The sequence below is a fragment of the Zonotrichia leucophrys genome, chromosome 1 (genome assembly GCF_028769735.1).
Source record: "Zonotrichia leucophrys gambelii isolate GWCS_2022_RI chromosome 1, RI_Zleu_2.0, whole genome shotgun sequence".
NCBI classification, from domain to species: domain Eukaryota; kingdom Metazoa; phylum Chordata; class Aves; order Passeriformes; family Passerellidae; genus Zonotrichia; species Zonotrichia leucophrys.
In genome coordinates, this window is record NC_088169.1 from 40,086,087 (window position 1) to 40,106,710 (window position 20,624).

A 20,624-nucleotide genomic window follows, 5' to 3' on the forward strand; every position below is an offset into this window, starting at 1 on the left:
GAGCACTGTTTTCACAGTGTTCCCACCAGTGGTGCATGTGCCAGGCAAAGAAGGGGTTAACAATCAGGCAGAAGTAGGAAAAAGCACTTTATAATTAAAATGTAAATCTTGAACCCAGCTGGAGCTGCATGAGGAATAATGTCAAAGCACACAGATAACTTTGGGGGGTTTTTGTGCAATAAAAGCACAGATCATCATACATGTATGTTCATGTAAGCTCGTTGACATTAATAACCAGCAACAGTGAAGGCATCTCTTGCTTCATCTCCAAGACTCCGACTGCCTCCTTCTGGGTGCAGAGGAACAGGGAGACACCAGCCATGTCACTGAATGTGACTCCATGGCTGGACAAATGCAGTCACATCTGAGAGGTTAATTTTTCTTAGAAAACTATGATGGCAGTCTATTAAGCTGTATGTCTAGCAACTAAGAAAGCTTCTGATTAAATATGCAATACATTAATAGCTTTCTTCTTCCTCGCCCAGTGGCCAAGGGCTTTGTCCTCTGCTCTTGTCCACGTGAGAGACTTTGCTGGTGTGACATGCATGATCATGACAAGGCAAGGGCAGGAACCTGACTGCCAAATTCAGTAAGGTACTGAGTCAGTCATGCCAGGATTTAGTTTCCAGTCATAGTCCTTGTAAAAATATTTTTCATTAATTATTTTCATCAACAGGGTGGAACAAAAAAATTAAAGTTGTCTGAGATAAATATGGATCAGTTTCCACCACACTTTAATTCTAAAGGACAGTGGTATTTGCTTCTCCTGAGAGTGTAATTCCAGGAATCCATCAACTGTAGAACAGTGGACTCCAGACAGTCTGTGACAATCATCCCAAACACAGGTTAAGAAAATTACATATTAATTATTTATGACTGATGTCTCTTTAGAGAATGGATCATCTTCCCAAATAATGAATATTTGGTCTAACATAAGAGGGCTTGCTCTGTGATTACAGATCCTTTACACTCCAGGAAAAAGCATGTTGAAATTGTATCTTCAATTAATGCCTAGTGTGGAAGTTTAGAAATCAGAAAAGTGATCCTCAGTCGTACCCATTTTTAGAAAAGGTAATTATGGTCATCCAAAGAAAATAATTCTTAGAATCTATTTAATGAAGGGATGTTTTTCATGGAATGGAACAGGGATACATGCTTGTTGCAATGCACTCCTCATGATGTAGGATCTACAGCTCAAAAGGCAAATGCACAGGTAAGGGTATCAGAAAATGGAAATGGAAGAGAAAACATATAAATGTGATGAATGGCATGTTAGTAGAATTGTTATGAGATGGATGGATGAGTAATGACATTTTGCCCCCTCATTTTATGGCTGAAGCATCAAAATACCACTGCCATCTGTTGTGCTCGCAGATACCCTCAACTCTCACTGCTAGAAAAGACAGTGTTCAGCTGCAGCTGTGAAGACTGTGCAAGGGAAGTTGACCACTTGCAAAAAATAACTTCAAGAGAGTTGGCCCAGACCATAGGAAGTCATTTGTTCCTCATTCCAGATGACATTTTCCAGTTACTTTACAAATTGCAGAAGCACGATAAGACTTCTGCAGAGCAGTGACTAATGTAAAAACAAATACAATGCTACTATGACAAGGAAGGTGTTCACAAACTGCAGGAAGCAGTTTAAAATAAATTGATGTAGGTTTTGAATTGTCCACAAGTTGAGTTTAGCTTGCTTCCATTTACCTTTTACTGCATTAACATTTCTTTTGTGGTGGCTGCTGCTGGGAACCTATTGTAAGTTTGGGCAATTAGGATTTTTGTTCCATCTGTCCCTCCCCTCAGTCAATACTGTAGCATCAAAAGAGGCCAATTCAGTGTAGGCTGGCTCTGCTCTAAAGCCAGCTAAAAGAGATGTTAGAATTCAGTACTGCTCTGGGTGGAAAGGATGCAGGAGGAGGGGGGGGGATGGAAAGCTATAATCATAAAAATGCTGTTTCAGGCTTGTTGAGTTCTTAAAATAATCTGACTTAAACCTCCTACACAATGCACACAAGTCAGAGCATGGTAATATACTTCAATGTAGGTTGCCTCTCTCTCCCTAAATCCAAACTAAAATAGATGTTAGAAATCATTACTGCACTATGTCAAATACAGACTAGGACTGTAATCAGAGGGCTGCGGCTTCAGGTTTCAACGGTTCTTAAAATAATCAGCCTTAAACCTTCTGCAGGAATCAAAGCCTGGTCATTTATATTTCTGTAAGGCTGAGGATTCCATCACCTCAGGCTTCTCCCTGATAAAAAAGCGGCTTGCCTTTTTTTATTTTCCCACTGAAATAACTTGTGCATGGCAGATATGGGCAGGTAGAAAGACAGTGGAAACTGGGAACTTCATTTTTGTCAGAAGGTTAACTCCATGTGGAGTCAGGGTATGACCTCAGAACAAAACCCAAGTGCCTGGTCTTCACTGTGTTTTTACCTGAGCTCAGCAGATGTATATTAGCTACCTGAACTCAAAACTGCTTTTCCCAGTGAAGACAATCCTTATATCCCACTACTGAGCACTCCGTTAAAGCAGGCAGCTTTGCTGCCTACTCAAACCACAGATTCCTACTCTCTGATTTTCATGTCAGCAATCCATGGGTTAGCTGTTCAATAACAAAACAAAACAAAATAAGGTGAATGCATCTGATTGGGAGTTTGCTCTTCCCCCACTTGCCCAAGAGTTCCTTCTGTGTGACCAATTAGTTTTTTTCTTTTCTCTAATCCCACCCTGCTTCTGCCTCTTTATTTAATACAGGTTTTCTGTGGGTGCAAATTAACCACAGCCTTATTTTCAAGTATAAGTACTTCTAACAGGGAACAAGTTATCTGTGATTCAGGCTATAGACATGAAAATAAGGTAATCTTCCTATTCTTTTGCAAATGTCCAAGAGAGAATATGTTTAACATTGTGTAATAACATCCGGACCAGGAGGGGGGTAGGTGGGAAGGGTGGGAAGAAGCAGGGATGATCTTGCCACACTGATGCAGTCATTAAAACTGAATCCAGCCCATGAAGAGAAAATGGGCACAAATAACCACACTCACAGGGATATTTGCCTGTTCTCATTTTTGTCAAGATACAGGATTCTCACTGTGTCCTTGGGATTTATAGGCATTAAAAAACATGGAATGCTGGTTTTTGTTCATACTTCCTTTCTGAGAATCATAGACCTACATGATGATTTTTAAATGAGGTAAATCTCAGGACTGGTTGATTGCAGAGAAAAGTTTGGAAATGTGGGAACCCCAGAGTTCAAAGCCAGAATACTCTCAGCATTATTATTACAAGAGCTGAAATCTTGTGAGTTTTAATGTTTCAGGTGAAAATTCATTGAAACCTCATTCACAGAGGAAATCAGAGACTCGAGTGCTCCAGCAGACACAACACCAAAGCAAGGCAACTGAGTGGGGTTACAGCATCAGGTAGGATTAATGCTCACTGCCATACACAGCTAACACAGACCTGCTCTAAGCCCTGCTCATCTCATGGGGCAGGTCTGGCCCACCTGTTGCAGTAGTTCCACAATCAAACACCAATCCTGAAGGCAAGAGCCTATGGGCTGGGGAAAGAGCAGCCTTCCAAGAGGTAGAAATGTCCAAGACAGCCCCACTGCCTCCTGCAGTAAGAAGGGACTTAGAAAAAAATCACATTACACCTCCTTTGCCCTTAGCAAAGCCACTGACTTGGGACTAATGTGCCTGCTCTCTTTTTATGGGACTGAAATCAGTGGCTCCCAGGAAGTCATTGAAATTGGAGAAGTGACCACAGTAGTAGTGGGAGAGGCTCCAGAGGAAATATTTGCAACATTCAGGTTTGCCAACACCTAAAAGAGCTGCAGGTTTTCTCTCAGCCCCTTGTGCTTTTACAACAAAAGGCCAATGCAGCTGGATGGAGGTGGTACAAAGCCTTGCAATAGCTACAGGCTCATGAGGAAAAGAGCTTGTGGTTTACTGCACCCAGAGCAGGAAACCAGGAGCCCCAAACCCAGGGTTAGGTGTAAAACACACAAAAACAAAACTTCAGCTGTGGAGCAAGTACCAGAAGAGGCCTGTCTCATGACAAGTGTGGTGACTGGATAAAGGGAAAAGATGGTCCTGAGCCAGTTTGCGTTGGTATCATGTCCTGGATCAAACCATGGGCTGTCTGTATGACAGGACAAACAAGCAAGCTTCTAAAGAGTTAATCCTAAACAAAAGGTTTCAAGTGCTAGGGGAAAGTGGCCACTGGTTACCTAAGTGATTTAAAGTACTTCAGGATATCTGTGCCACATTAATCTTGCATGTATACCTGTCACGTTCTTTAGAAAAAAATCCTTACAAAAAGATGTTAGGCTTGTCTCAGTAAGATAAAATGTTTTAAGCTTTTCAAAACCTGAAGTTTTTCTGTATGAGAGAAACATGAAAAAGGATTGTGCAGAGTTAAGTAGAATCCACCCACATAAACCAAACAGGTCTGCACCAAACGAATCGTGCTATAAACCTTGGAATTTTACAAGCAAGTTTTATATTAATTCTTTAGAAGCCCTTTGTGCTTATGGTTTCAGACAGAATATAAAAGTACCATATAAATATCAGCACAATATAGTAGGCAGCTGTTAGGTACTTTAACCATTCCCAATCAATTATAATAAACAGAGCAAGCACACTGAATCACATCAGAGCACCATGCAGTAACCCTCCACCTCTGACTTCTCCTTCCTGCCATGTAAAATTAACCTTGCAATAAATTACTTGTTAAATGTCAGAATCTGGAATGTTCTGGAAGTTTTTTGGTAGGCTGGGATGGATAGAAAGACTAAAATCACTTTTTGAATAACAAACCCCATTAATGGCAGTAAGAGTCTCTCTTTTTTTCTTTTTTTTTTTTTTTTTTTAAACCAGCTGCAAAAGAGAAGCAGAATAACCCAAACTATTCCATTCAAAGCAGAAGGGAACCCAAAATGTTGGCCCTAGAGAAACACTGGGAAGCAGTGCAAGCATGCCTAGCAGATGAGATTTACTTAGCTGGCTTAAAATAGACAGAACATAAAGACATGCAGCACTCAAGAGACTTGGGAGACACAACGGGGTGGCAGCAAAGCTTTCCCATATGGCAGCATGTAAGGAAGGAAAAGTGGGAAGATAACCACATGGATTGTCAGAAGGAAAGTCACCTTTGGAACTGATGGACAGGCAAACAGCTCCTCAGGGGCACACATCAGCTGTCTGTCCCCTTTGCTTTCTGTTTACACACCTTTAACCCCATGCACTTGGATGTGCCGCTTGCTTGGGATGGACACGCAGCTGAGCGTGTGGAAAACTCATACTCAAGAAGAACAAGAACCTCTTTTGTGTGTTTGCTAAACTGCTTCTATCCAAATACACAGTGCTATTCCAACACCCACAAAATCATCTAAATTATGCAAGGCCACAGGCAATTCTCAGCATGACTGCCCCCGCTTGCAGGCTGGATCTGGCTGTAGGTATGGATGCTGATTAGTGGGGTGTGTGTCTGGACCACTCCTGGGTCAGGCACATTGTGGGTCCCACAGGCCTTGCTGAAATTGTACTTTTATTTACAGTATGCTGTGATATGTGAGGTAGGGAGGACAAAATCTGCTGTGTTTATTTACTGTTTCTGCCCACACACATACACTTACAGCTGGTACTTTTTTGGCACTTCAGTAGTCACATGCCTCCTAAAATTATATTCATTTGAATTTAAATACTGCCAGCCAGAGCTATTCTTAATAACTGACATTGTTTTCTATGTAAGAGCTAATAGTTTTAAAACTGTCCTAAAATGAGAATTTCACAACTCTCACGAACTTTGCTTTCATGCTTCCAAACACTTAATTTAAAAAAAATCTTGGAGCTCAAACAACTATGAGCCTGACAAGCAACTTATGGATCTATTACAACACTGTCAGATTAACCTATCCCAAACTGGCAACAAAAGCTATGTTTTTAGTCTCACTTCATATTAACACTGCCATTTCATATTATCTGTATCATCAAATAAGTGTATTCAAAGTCTTGGAAATATTTTTACTTTCTGCAGTAAGACCTCCAGACATAGAAGTGATAACTGAATGTAGATAATCATCCTATGCACTAGACTACTTTAGTCTTGGAAATAAGAAAATTTTAAAAAATCATGGAGAAAATATTTTCCTGCAGCTTTCCTCTCAGGCTGGCTTTTCTTTAGCACTAGATTTTGCTTCCTAGCAAGAGGATGCTCCAGCAGAAGAGGAACCAGCAATGCACTGATATTTAAAGACCTAGAAACTTGACCTTTCAATGATCCAATTCAGCCTAGAAGAAGCTGAGGAAAATGCATTTAGAAACCAAGGACCATACACAACACTAGGGAGAGTAACAGAGGCAATGATGATCAGAGCACTTTTGGGCAATACAGTGACTGCTGAGCCCTGCATTCCCATTTCAATGTGACAGAGTCAGAACATGGTACTGTTTCCTGAAACACAAAATATGAGACAGAATTAAAAATTGTACAGAACAAAATAATCGCCCTAGAGCACCTTCCCTAGTTTGTCAGCAAGACTGTCCCCTCTCAATAAAGCGATAAAACACGGTCTGCAAGGCTCCAAACCTTTGTAATGAAGAATTATTTCTGACATGGTGACTCATGCTAAAAGCTTGGGACAAAAAGGCCATCCCAACAGATTTTACTGCAAACCACTTCCCACAGGCTTGTGTTCAATACTTGAATTCAAGTCAGGATGGATGGATGTTAAAGAACATGTGATATGGCTCTCCCTTTATTTCTATTTACCTGTTCTCTGAAATTTTGATATTTGCTTGAGTCACATCACTCTCAGAGACAGGGTTTACTGAATGTAGGAAATTAATAGCAGTGGATTGATGGAGAACTTGACCCTTTCCCCTGTGGCATCCTCCCAGAAGTCAGCAATATGGATGTCCCCTCCCCACAGGCATTTTTCTCACAACACAGCAAATACAATCAACATAAAACCTCGTTTCATAAGGTGGCTGTAAAGGGAGAGCTACAATGGAAAGCCTTAAACAACCTGTGGTACTATTTCATTAGCATCTGAGCCATAATATAAAGCAACAATATATTTCCAAATGACAGTGTTTTAACAAAGTTATAAAGTTAAATAGAGAAATAAAAATCTGAGCTTTAATGAAACTCCCAAAAGGCAATGAAAACCAGTGACAAATCATTCTAGGAGCAAGTAAACCCTCATCCAGCAGAGTTTACAGTTGAATTTTGGTAATACATATATTTTACAACATACCAATGTCTGTATCTCTGGTGCTTCCCATTTTTTCTGCCATTTTGCAGCAGAAGAATACCTACAACCCAAAATACTGTCTCAACACACACAGCCAGCCTGTCACCTAAATTTTGAAGACAACATGACACAGATTCCACAGAGAATTTAAAACAGGGAGAAGCAGAATCAGTGGTTTCTAGTTTCCAGTTGCAAATAAAACTTTCTGGGAAAATTTACTTTAAAGCAGCTTTAAATGAAAATCTATATAATTAAGGGAAAGACCATTGCTTCAAACAGATTGACTGTCTTCAACAAATTTCTCTCTTTCTAGCTACTCAGATATGCTATATTTCCTAATTATCACCTTTTAAGGGCCATCTGGGCCCCATTCCTCACCATCAGGGGGCAATTCCATTTGCATTGTTCATAGGCTTAGTCATGATCAAGTAGTCTGGTGGTAAAGTTCATTAGAAATTAGAAGAAAAGCATTAAACCTCACACAGTAAACTAAGTAGCTGATACCTACATACCCACAGGAGAGATAAGCATTTAATGCATATTCTCACACAACTTAACAAGTCTTCAATGAGTATTTTTTTTTCACAAACTGCTTAAAGAATCATTTAGACTGATCCCTGACCAGGTATGTAATGAAAATTCAATTCAGTCTCTGTATACTTCAAAATACTTCTCAATTAAAGAGAAATGAATGATAAAATAACAGTCTATTAAATAAAATCATAATATGTTTACAGCTGTAAGCCTGAAAAGTCTACCAAGCTAATGTAATGATACAATTTCTTCTGTTTTTCAGATGCTTGCTATGTATTGCAAATCAAAGGCAAGATTTTTCTACTAATTGAATTTAACATGAAAATACAGATGCACTCTCATACACTGTGTTGTTATAAAATTACAGAAACATCTGTTTGTATTAACCATATGAGAGGAATTACTTTGTATTGTCATGTAGCAAGAAATATCAGTAGGTCAGTATAAACATGCATGGGTTAGCAGAAGAGGAAAAAGGAGCAACTCCTTGGCCTTGTGCCTGGTTCCTATAATATAATTCAGTATTTCATCATTATGGCCTCTTCAGAAGGTATGAAAATGTTATTTGAAAAACCCTCAAGAAAGGTCAGAGAATCTATTTCACAAAAATGATGGACCCATGGAAGTCAACACTATGACTGTCAAATGCAGAGTCCTGTTTCAAAACTGAAGTGCTGCAAAACCCCTCTTTGACACAGAATTTTTGTCTCTGCAGTTTGCACTTTGGGTCATTTCATATCCTGTAGCCTGCAGCTGCTGGGAGCTCTATGCCCGTATTGGAGATGAATTACCACCATCTCTCTATGAAAAAACACTAGGGGAGATCTTGGTAAACTGCACTGAGACCCACACAATAAAAATTTGGGAATTAAGGACATATGGGCATTACTTGCTATCTTTCAATGTTATTTAATTCTGGAAGTTTTTTGTCAGCTTGAGAAAAGCTGAAATGATGGTGTTAATGACAAAACACTTGATGCTATAAAATGTTATATGCTATAACTTGAAAACTATAAATACACTTGCTCAGCTGCATAAAAATGGCAGTATTACTGAGGTAATGTGATGCATTATGCACATTTCACATTTTGGGGTGAAAATGCAAATGTCAGCATATCATTGGCTATATCAAGAAGCTATAGTCACATATTAATGGCTAGATTTATCTTTTGAGTTGTCATGTCAGTCAGAGAAGAACCCAGGCCCCAAGATTCTGGAGCAATTGATTTTGACTTTTCAGTGCTTCCTGTGAAACCAATAAGCTAGCTATAAATTTATTTCCTGAACAACATTTTGTGACAGTACACCTCATCAGGTATTCCACTCCTCTCTTGAATGCAGGAGGACTGCTCTCAGAAGAAACATCTATGAGCTAATACTGCCCCAAGGAGCACGTCCCAGCCAGCAGCACTGGTAGCCAGCTCTGCTTCTTGATCAGGAGGGCATGGCAGGCCCAGGTAGGGATGTCATTAGAAGGCTGTCCAGATGGCCACTGAACCTTGCTGTGAAATGCAAGATTTGGAAGCTTTAAATCCTCCTTTCTGAATTTAGGAAAGATGTATAGAACAGCTGACTTCTTGCCTTATGCTGCTGTAAATTAACTTCATCAGCATTTAACAATTTGTGTTGTGACCTTTTAGAGGGTGTTCTGGTTCCAGGTACTTCAGACTGGACTAAGGTCAGCATGGACAAAGCCCACATATGAGGAGATGAATGGAGCTCTGATTATCAGCTCCTCTTGACACTTTTTCTTCTTCTAAAGTAGCAGACAAAGAAAATATAACTTTGGCAGAAAAACTTGGAATTGTCTTTTGCTTACAGATTGTGATACTCTCATTTCTCAAGCATCGTTAATGCTATAGTGTATTATCAATTATTTCTAAATGGTCCTTGGTGCAGGACAACCCTGTGGATTTCTGAATGTAGCTCCAGAGGGAAAAAAAAACAGCACTGCTTGGAGCAATTTGATTTTATAATATGGAATCAAACTATGCACTTGCAAAACAAGAAGAGCTAAAAGTTTATTAAAGAGAATAAACAATACCTCTGATTTCATGGGTTGCCTCTACTAGAAAGAAATGTAGGACAGATTATCATGGTTAATGCAAAATAATACATACAGGTTCTCTACAGCACGAAACTTATTGCATCAGGGTTTGGAGCATAATCAGAGGCTCATATGAAAATAAGAAGCTCGTATAAAATACCACATATGGAGATCTTTGACAAACAATACTAAAAATCTTAGTGCATAAACTGAAAGTAAAGCCACACTACTGAAGACTGGTGACAATGATTAAAATGTGGTGACAGACTTCCTTGGGATCTATCCAACACAAATCATCAGGACAATACTGGAATACCAGAATTTCCAGTTAAATACTGGAATTTCAGTTGAAAGTCTTGTAAAAGTCAGTAATTTCCATAGAAAGACTTTTCTTCCTGATCCATAGGTGAAATAACATGAAATAGAAAACACTTTGCCCTCTTGGAGGTTCCCACCACCCTGATGGTTTGGGGGGGAAAAAGAATGGCACTAACCCCCTCAGCTGCTCTGCCTTTGCTGAGGTTCAAAGACTGAATGAATTCCGTAGAAATATTCAACAAATGTAGAGATATTTCAGAAAGAAATTGCATTAATCAGATGAGGCTCCTCTTCTGGATGGTTGCTTTGCCTGTCAGTACCTCTGGGAAGCACTGGCTCACCTTTCTCCTTGGACAGGAGCATGGCTGGGATGAGAAGTCCCCATCACCTGCCAGCACCATTGGTCACCGAGGGCTGATTTTGGCCCTGGGCTGAGAGAATGCAAAATATTTTCAGGCACCTCAAACAAATGCTTACAACATGGCCAGTCTGCAGGTGATGAACTAGAGTTTGCAAAATAGATGTTGCCATTTCACATTAGAAATATAGGTAATTTGCCAGCTTTTTCCTACAGCTGTGCCTTTTACTAGAATAGCCTACACCTGCTTTTGAATATTCTTTTATTATTTTCACTGAACAGTAAAACTTCAGTAAAAATGCAAGCCTTGAGTGGAGCTATAAAGCTAGCAAATGCAGTAAAATGTCACTGCCATGTTACAGAATTGCTTTACTACTTAACACTGCACAAGGAGTGTGTTTTCATAGTTGTGTTGAGTTTTAGCTACCTGGCTCCTACTGACTTTAATGGGAATCACACTGCTAAAACTCCATGCACCACTTTGTTACTTCAAAGTAATTTTTCAGTCCCCTGGAGAAGGTCATAGAAATATTAAAAACTAAAGCATTCTCCAAGGATCTCAGATTAAAGACTTGCATCAGACTTTATAAAAGTGATTGGTCAAATATATAATGTACTCTTAATGTTCTAGCTCCTGGTTTGTTTTCTTTAGAAAAAACCTTTGTGATGCTTTGCACAAAAGGCAATATAAAGCATAAAGAACGGCTCAGCAAGGCATAACACGAAGACCCAGAGAAGAGTTATGTGATACATTTTTACAGAGGTAAAGAATTACTTATGTTTTTGAATATTATGAGCAAATTAAGGGCAATTCTTAATTAAGACATTGTTATAACTCTATACCATTCGATTGCAAACAACACTGTAACACAAATAGTTCTATTCCCTTTGACATGTTCCCTGTCCTTTTTTGTCCCTGCAACTTACAAGGTGGCTATGAAATCCCCTTCCCATATGTCTCTTCTAAAGCAGGTTGACTTAACTGCTCTTTTAGACCCCAAAACACATCTGCTGTCCTCTGTAGTTGGTTTCTGGACATACCCAACCTTCTTTGTGCTTAGAACTTTGACATCTTCACAACCCTGATAGGCTTGCCACATTGAAGGCAAACTGTATCTACACCCTCAGCTGCACAGATAGGCAGTGAGTAAAAGCATTAGGAAAGATAATAGAGTAAATATGAATTCAGGAAACTTGTATTAAATTTACCTCCAGGTTACGGATGGCACAAGCAGCAACCAAGATCATAAACTAATTGTATGTCTGGTTGTGTTACCAGAAAAACCTAATTTTATATAAAAAATAGTAATATGACAACCTCAATCAAAATAAATGTAGTTAACAGAATGTAAACAACTTAGAGGATCACAGAATAATTTAGTTTGGAAAAGACCTCTGAGATTACCAAGTCCATCCTTTGACTGATCACCAGCTTGTCAGCTAGACCATGGCACTAAGTGCCATGTTCAGTGATTTCTTGAGCACCTCCAGGAATGGTGACTCCACCACCTCCACGGGCAGTCTATGCCAAAGTTTAACAACACTTTCTGCAAAGAAATTCCTCTTGATGTTCAACCTGAACTTCCCGTAGTGCAGCTTGAGGCCGTTTTCTGTCATGGAGTCACTTGGTGCCTGGAAGAAGATGTTGACCCTACCTGGCTACACCCTCCTTTCAGGCAGCTGCAGAGGCTCCCCTGAGCCGCCTTTTCTCCAGACTAAACAAGCCCAGCTCCCTCAGATGCTCCTCACAGGACTTACTCTCTAGTCTCTAGGCTTCTCTAGGTCTTTTCTTCATACTCAACACCTTGTTTAAATTGTAAAGCTGCAAAAGCAAAACTATAAACAAATTTTAAAAAACCAAATGCACATTAAAAGAAAAAAGAACATTTTAAGCGTGTAGCAAGTGCCTTCCATACAGTGATGAAATACCTTCAGCCCTCCACCTGGAAGCAAATTGAGAAGCTCACTAGCCATATCACTTCTCCCAAAATATTACATCATTCATAAAAGCACAGTCAAAGCACATGGAATTAACCCATATTTACTACCAGACAATCCCAGCTATAATCTTAAAACCACAAATCAAGATAAATATAAGCATGTGTAAATACAGAGACAAACTTTGAAGTGGACAGGCATGCCCCTCTCACATCTCCAAACTATTGCATTTAAGAAGCAGCATAAACATACATGCAATAGATTTCTGTAAAACTGGGATTTTTTTTGTGTTTCTATCATCCTTACATACAGTTGTCAAGTTACAGACCAATTAAGCTTCTGCTTAATTCTGAAATAACCTTCTGCTAAAGTCTTGAACACAAACCAAAGCACCAGGACGATGCAAAGCAAGTGTTACCATCTTAGCCAATTCACATGAAAAATGACTGTGGCAATATCATCACACTATAGGTATCCTGAAACAAAACAGGTCATGTTTTGCTTTTTTTTTTGTCACAGGAAAGGCAAATTGATGCATAATTAACAATTGGCTGATGCAAATTCTTTTACATCTTTTAATTGGTGTTAATTAGATTAGAAGTAAATTTTCTTTTATCTCACCATTCTAATGCGAACTAATCTTCTCAGCAGCATGTCAAAGTTTCCCTTTTAATTAAACTTTTCAGCTGGGAACTTCGGCAGCACTCAGGCAGCCAAAGATATAATTTAAGGCACGAGAATTGTGCAGGGTTTTATGAATGGAACATCAAAAATTTAAAGCAATGATTAAAAAGGCTCAGCAGAATTTCAGAAATCTGAATTTTGTGGAGGCAACAGTGAGCTTTTAAAGCTGCTTCAAGAATGCACCAGCAGTACTCTCCAGCCACCCCTTCCACATTCAAATCCATCCTTTTACAAAGGAAAACTACCCCAAATGTAAAACATCTTCTGTGAATTAACTTCCCCCTTTCATACTGCTTCCCCCGAAATATTGCAGCTCCTCTAAAATTGTTAACGTGCAGAATAAACCACAAAATACATTTAATATCTTTTATGGGAAGTTGACCTAAAATAAAATTTTATGTAGTTAAGGACTTTTGATAGTTCTTCATCCAACTTTTTTCTCTCTCTATGGGGCAATGGTGATTGAAACCTAATGTGGGCTGCACAAAAAGGCCATAAAATGTTTTACGCAGAAGTAAAACAGTAGCCATTAAGTTTTGCTATGATGTTTGAGTAGATATGCAGCATGAAAACATGATAAAAGAGCCATAAACTGATTGTGATCAAATGCAATTACAATGACTTCTCTCCAATGAATGACATGTACTAAATGCACTTACAGTTCCTTGCAAAATTACTTTGGGCAAAGGACCAAGAAAACACTATATCCTTTTTACGAACGGCAGCTTGCCAGGGAAATTGCAAACACACAAGCTTTAATATCTATGGCCAAAAAGCACTTGGGAACTCATTAGCAAAAGGTTTAAAAGACTCACTTGTGAAAGACAGCTTTTTTTTTTTTTTTGTGATCAGAGCAGCATCCTGGAGAGTCCAGCATTTGGGGTGTTGGGAAGAGGTGCTCCCAGAGACAGGAGAAAGGAGCCCTAGGCAGAGTCGGTACCCTTTTTCCTCACCATGTTTTGTTCCCATGACAAAAATATGCTCCGGAAAAAAGCAAATTGTTTTGCAGTTTTTCCCATTAAAGTTTTGTATCGTGCCCTGACAGAGGACTGGTGAAAATGGCATCATAGCCTAACAAAGATTTTGATAGGAATATTGTCCTTCAGCATTGCATAACTAAGATAGAAGCTGACAGCTTTCAAATAAGATGAAAGTGATTACTCTTAACTGTGAGAGTGGTGTGGCAGTGGCACATCTCAGAGAAGCTGTGGATGCCCCATCCCTAGAGGTGTTCAGGGCCTGGTCCAGCAGATGGTGTCCGTACACACCCTACACACAACTAGATGGAACTAAGGTTCCTTCCAACACAAACCATTCTGTGATTCTATGAGTTTGTGACGTGGGCTCTTTTTTGAAGGTGAATAGGAACCAAGGTCTTGGGAACTTCATTCCTGTTATTGTGTTTTGAAATTTTGATTACATAACCTGATTTAACTTTTACTTCTCCAAAGCACTTCTATATTTTGAGCAGTTAGATCAAACCTCTGGATTTCCTGAGGGACACACACCAAGGAGGAGACACACTCAGGCATTTGGAGTGTCAGAAGTTGGTGAGCAATGCCAGGTCACTCTTTGGCTTTAAGGAAGATTTAAGGAAGTTGGTATAGAGATATTCCAAGTTATCTCTGTGTCAAAACCAAACATGCAATATTAATGTGTCAACAGCAGTAATTTTCTTCAGAATGAAATTGTCATGAAGTATTTTGAAAAATGCACACCTGGTAGCACTTTTTCTATAGTACAACAATTTTCTATATTTACCTGCAAATAAAGGGAATGGAAATCAGGACTTTCTGATGGAACCCAAAGCATTTTTCTTTTTACAGGAAGGACAAAATAGGGTTAAAGCTAGAGACAGAAATTGACCCGTGTTTCTATTAAATAAAAGAGACCCCCAAAAAAATCACAAAACTATCCCTTCCACTGTCTAAGAAACTCCAGGTACTACATTTTAAGGGCACCTAGAAAGTGCAGAAGTGACTGCTGATGCTTAGCACAGGCAGTTAATAGGCTACTGAAACTTAGGTACCCACGAGCAACATGAGTAGAGAACTGAATCTTCTGAGTGAAGAATAAGTTCCCACCACACCACTGGGATTCACTTAATGGAAACTTAAGATTTAATTATTTTGATTTTACTTGATTTCATTAATTTGATGTTATTTACAGCTTTTAGAGTTGCTGAATTATTTATAAAAATAAAAAATAGAAAAAAAGGAATACTAACCAGACTTACTCTAATTTAGTGCTAATTATGCAGAGCAGATTTTTTTTGAGTGGTGTTAGGTTAAGGGCTTATCTGTCCATTTTATATAAACTATAAGTTTATAACTTACATAACTTACATATATAAACGATAAGTTTATAACTTACATTAAAATTTATCCAAATATTTTGATGCTATAGAAGGTGTCTTTGTAAGCACCTCTCAGTACACTGCAGAGTACAAACCAGAAAGGACTGAAAAAAATCCTTTCTAACCCTTAGTCCGTCTGAAAAATGTCATGCTAGATAACCATATGACCAGTAAGAAAGTGAGGAAATGCACAGTAACTTGAACTCCTTTCCCAGAAAGCCAATAAATCTCTCCTAAAAACCAGAGCCTGCTCAGCCTTCTCCTGCCTTATTAAATCATAAACCACAAAAAAACCCCAAAAAACAAAAACAAAACCAAAACCAAACCAAACCAAAACAACAACAAAGCATTGCTGCAACTTCATATAATTACTGTAAGACCTCCTAGAATGTGTTAGAAGATGGAAGGAAAATTTGGACATGAAAGAGGGGCAGTTCACTGCTCCAGAAGCAATGCTATGATGCAGCGCTGGGCTTTGGTGGTGAGGAACTTCCCTCCTCCAAAGAACTTTCTTTTTCTAATCCTATACATTAGCTTTTTCATATTAATTGTCAATTTTGCAACAGTGACACGAGTCAGTAATTACTAATGGTAATTAAATTCAACTGGAATGTAACAAGGGAAATGTCTATTCCAAGATGTATCTTCTTTTGGAACAAAAGCCTACAGCAGCAGTTCAATAACAGAAGATGCAGTATCAAATTGGGAACATTCAAACTGACTACACTCTCCCTCTCCTTTTAAAGTGTATTGATTTGGTGAGGAGCAGTTCCTTTTCTAGGTTTTTGAGAAGAGCCCAAACTCGTCAGGGCTAAACCTCTACACCCTAAAGAATTGCCAATTGCTCTTGAGCATGAAGTGGCCCTCAGCAGTGATGTGCACGATGGGTAAGACACAAAACAGCAGCATGAACACTTTAGACTGTGCAAGTGTAAGGACTGTGCGTAGAAGAAGTGACACAGCCTGACTGACCAGCGTCCCCAGCATGAAAATAGTTGGACATTTGCTTTGCCAGTGTTTAACATACCACAAGCACCACAATTCCTTCACAAAGGAGATGGAAGTCCTAGAAACTCTGGTTGACTTAAGGCTGGAGAAAGCTCCCACTTCTCTGGTTTTTTTGAAACTGCACTTCCACCTGCACCAAAACCCACACAGCCAAATGAACAATATACAGTAACATCCAAGAATAGCCTTCTGGTCATTCTGGTGATTGCCTAATGGTGCTCAGTCCAAGGGCACGGGTTCAAGGATTTTGACAGGCTATATTGATGTCTACTCTAGAGCTGGAGTGGCACGGACCACACAGCATCAGCTCTTCCCTCATTTCCAAAATTGAAGGCCGCCTGCTGCAAGCATGAAAATTAATGCAAGTGTTGGACTTGCAAATAATATTTAAACTCTTCCAGAAAAATAACTACTTAAAAAAAAAAACTCAAACAAAACCCTCTGGAGCAAGGCCTGCTTCTTGGTGGAAACTCTTCAGCTTTCTCTTGCTAAATACTTGGCCATTATAATCTTGGTCATGCCTCTAATGTCTGGAGTTAAAACCCTGAAAAAATAATGTTGGCATGTGTCAGGCAACAAATAATTCCCTTTTGATGGGAAATAGAGGATTTGGTGAGACTGAGACTTCCATGCAATAGTGAAAATTCCCTAGAGAAGCTATAAAATGTCCAGGTGAACAAAAACTCTGATTTACTTACAGAAACTTTTTGCTAAGCTGCTGCCATGGGAGGATGATACAAGGAGCACCGTGCTGCTACCTCCAACATGAAGTGTCTGCTGGGTGCTGCTTGCCCCCCACTCAGACCTCACCAAACTACCTACTCCAAAACGAAATGATCTTTGGCACACACGAGTAAATTGCTGCAGCACAGACATATCTGGACAGTAATTAATCACTCTGAATGCTCAATGTGTTTGGATATAAAATTAAGAAAGTCGGGTTGTTAAAAAATGACAGATTTAAGCACCATCTGGGCTCTGTGGCCACAGTGGCGCGAATTCCAAAGGAAGGCTTAACAGTGCATGATCCGAGAATCCCATCTGTCTCAGCTGAAATGAAACAAATAAATAAATAAACCAACAGCCTCATTTGCAAGGTTTTCTCAAGTTTCCAATCTAAAAATCATCTTGCAATAGGAAAGAATACAGACTTGAAAGTATTACATCTTTAAAATGCATCTCGTACCTTTTACATACATTATAAAGTATTATACCTCTAGGGAGAAATCTCTTGAGAGGCACACCTATATAGATCACACATTGTGAGACAGCATTCCTACCATGAGTATGTTTTCATAGAAATAAAGTGATAGTAAAGAATTTATGTGATAGGACTCTTCCATTGATTGGGAAAGCCAAAGTGCCATTCTGGCACCCAAAACCTCCTTCCTTTGCCAAGCCATGGCTCACCTGGACCTGCCCCATCGCAGATCTGCCTGTGGATGAAATGCAGCCTCCTCAGTTGCACCTCACTCTGGCCATCTCTCTGCAAGGGCAGAAGGCATGCAAAACAAGAAGTCACCTGCAACTAGTTAACCTGCAGGATGCCTTCAGTAAAATTTGCCTGGCATGGGAAAGGTAAATAAGTCATCCAGACAGATGAACACTGAATATGAACACAACTATTTGCCTCAGAAAAGCTTAGCCAGGTGGATTTAAGTATAGAGGTGAGGAATACTCTGGTGTAGCTCCTGGCAGTCTGGTCCAAGGCCTCCCTCCACTCAGTTGAGCACCGGGCAATGACTGAATGGACAACGTCTGGTTCTCAAGCACAGTTGTGTCCCAGTGCTCAGGACAGTGTTCTCTGTGTCACGGTGCCTCTTTTGCCCTGCAGGAAAGATGAGACATTCCATCCTTGGCAGCTTCTGCCCCTGGCACATACCTGGACCCCCGCACTGGCTCAACCTGTGTGGAGCTCACCCAAAGGAAAAGAAAGCCCAAAATTGGCCCCCATCAAAGCTGAACCCTCTCCTCCTCCCCCAAAGCCACATACTCACTTTTCCTACTGTGAAAGGCCAAGGTAAGATTTCTGGGGACATCTGTGGGTCTTTTCTGAGGTCTTAAGGAAAGGGCTTCTCCAAGGGGGGGGTCAACAAGTGATCACCATGTCTCTAGCATAGCCACTTTTTACTAAAACTGACTCCTTCTTCCTATCCTGCCTACTCCAACAGCTGCAAGAGGCTTCTCAGACTTATCAGCAGGAAATATGACCAAAAGGTACTAGTTAGTAGTTTTAGACTTCAATAAAAGATAGCACCATACTGTATAAGGTTTTAGCTTCTTTCAAATAGAGACATTTGTATAAAGGCTAAATCCTGGAAAGATTTTTTTTCAGTATCTTGATTTTACCTTCAGTAGATCTCTTTGCATTGTAATATGGAATATGTGGGTACATTCTTCTGGATCAAGAATGTAGCACTTCTTTGACCCTGTTCTTATGGTGCAATTTCCAGTCCACAATTTTGTATGAGAATTAGTTGGATCCAAATGGCAAGCAAATGGATAATATATTCTGTCATTTAAAATTGCTTTAAAATAAGTGGCACGAAATTTGTTCTTTCTTTAAAAAAAAATTATGTAGTTTCTAGGGGTCTCCTTTCAGTAAGCTTGTGCAAACTCCTGTGGGCATCATTGACAGCTCATCAAGATGACAATACAGACGATGAGTTTCCACATAGCTCCATATACAAAACTTCCACACATTAAAAGTTAACAAACTGTAGTATAGTCCTCAAAATAGGAATTTGCTACAAATTATAAAGAATAGAAATAAGAAGGGGGAAATGTGGCTCTTCTTAAATCTTCTTTCAGGAGATTTCTAGCAGGAAGATGATCTCTCTATAACTAGAGAAATTAAGGAACCTGGAAAAATCACACGTGAGACCAAGCTTCTGTACAACAAAGTGATGCCAGGGCTGATGCTGGCAGGCAGCAGGCAGCAGGCACCAGTCTGTGGAAGTCACTCCATGGGAAGGTCTCAGCACTTCTGATGTCTGGGTTTGGTGCCCCGTGAAGGTGAGCCAGCTAGGGCTGCCCTGCTCCTCTGCCCTCCTCCACTGCTGTCGGTCCGCGACTGAAATAAATGAGATTTACCCCCACAATGACAGAAGCACAGAGCCCCAGTGATGGAGATGGCCAATGCAAAGCACAGCACCCGTGTGCAGAGGGTGACCTGCGGAGCTCACCCTGGCATTCCTAAGCACCTTTCCTGGGAGACTGCTCCTCTGAGACACCTTAACATGCTCAGATTTTGGAAAATCACAAAAAGCACAAGGTACTAATGCCATTTTTGTAATGTACCATTTAAATCAGCAACAAATATTTTCTCAACAAACACTGTTTATGAATTTCCTAGGAGTCAGACAAAAGACGTGTTTGTTCTCTCAGCTGATGTTGCGCAAAAATTAATCTGATTCCCAAAAATGGGCATTCATTTTTTCTCCATAAGTAAACTGGCACATACTTATAAATTTTTCTTTGTTCATCAGTTTCATCAGCTTCATCGACTTTAAAATAAGATGAAAATGCATCTTTTTCTGTAGATTTTTGATGTAAAACCCTTGGAGTGCAAAAATAGGCACATAGCAGTTCAGATAAGCCGAAAGAAAATATTATATTCTATATATTCTCATAGTACTTTATGGCCTGTTAAATATAATATGTTTACAATACAGTAAATTAAGCTATACTACTAATAAGATATATTTTTTCCTCTATAATTTAGTCTTTATCACTCTGATTCTTTCCATATTAAGACCATATACTGGGTTTTGTAAGTGCAAAACTTGTAGTTGCAAAGTACAAGTTTCCCTGTGAGAGAGTTTTTGTACTGGTTAGTTAAGAAAACAATGAACTCAATCCTCGTCACTGCACACCTTCTCAAGGACACAATCTGCAGAAAGGGTAAACATTTTCATGTGCTGTGGTGGGCAAGCCATGCTTGGTGTGCACCAGAGTGGAATCAAATGGCCCACAGGCTACCAATCCATTTGCATTGCATTTGGTATCATCTCCTCCGTTTACAGAACAGCTGTGTAAACTGAAGGGCAGGGAAGGGAGGGCAGCAGGGATTTAGGCTGGGGTTTGAGGGTGAACACACACAAGAGAGGAAAGAGAC

The 20,624-nt window shown here is 39.7% G+C and overlaps 1 protein-coding gene across 3 annotated transcripts in view; it reads right to left on the reverse strand.

The window, feature by feature from the left end:
* CLYBL (citramalyl-CoA lyase) overlaps window positions 1-20,624 on the reverse strand; it is a 165,967-nt gene that overhangs the window by 109,729 nt on the left and 35,614 nt on the right. The gene's annotated exons all lie outside the window — the stretch shown is intronic.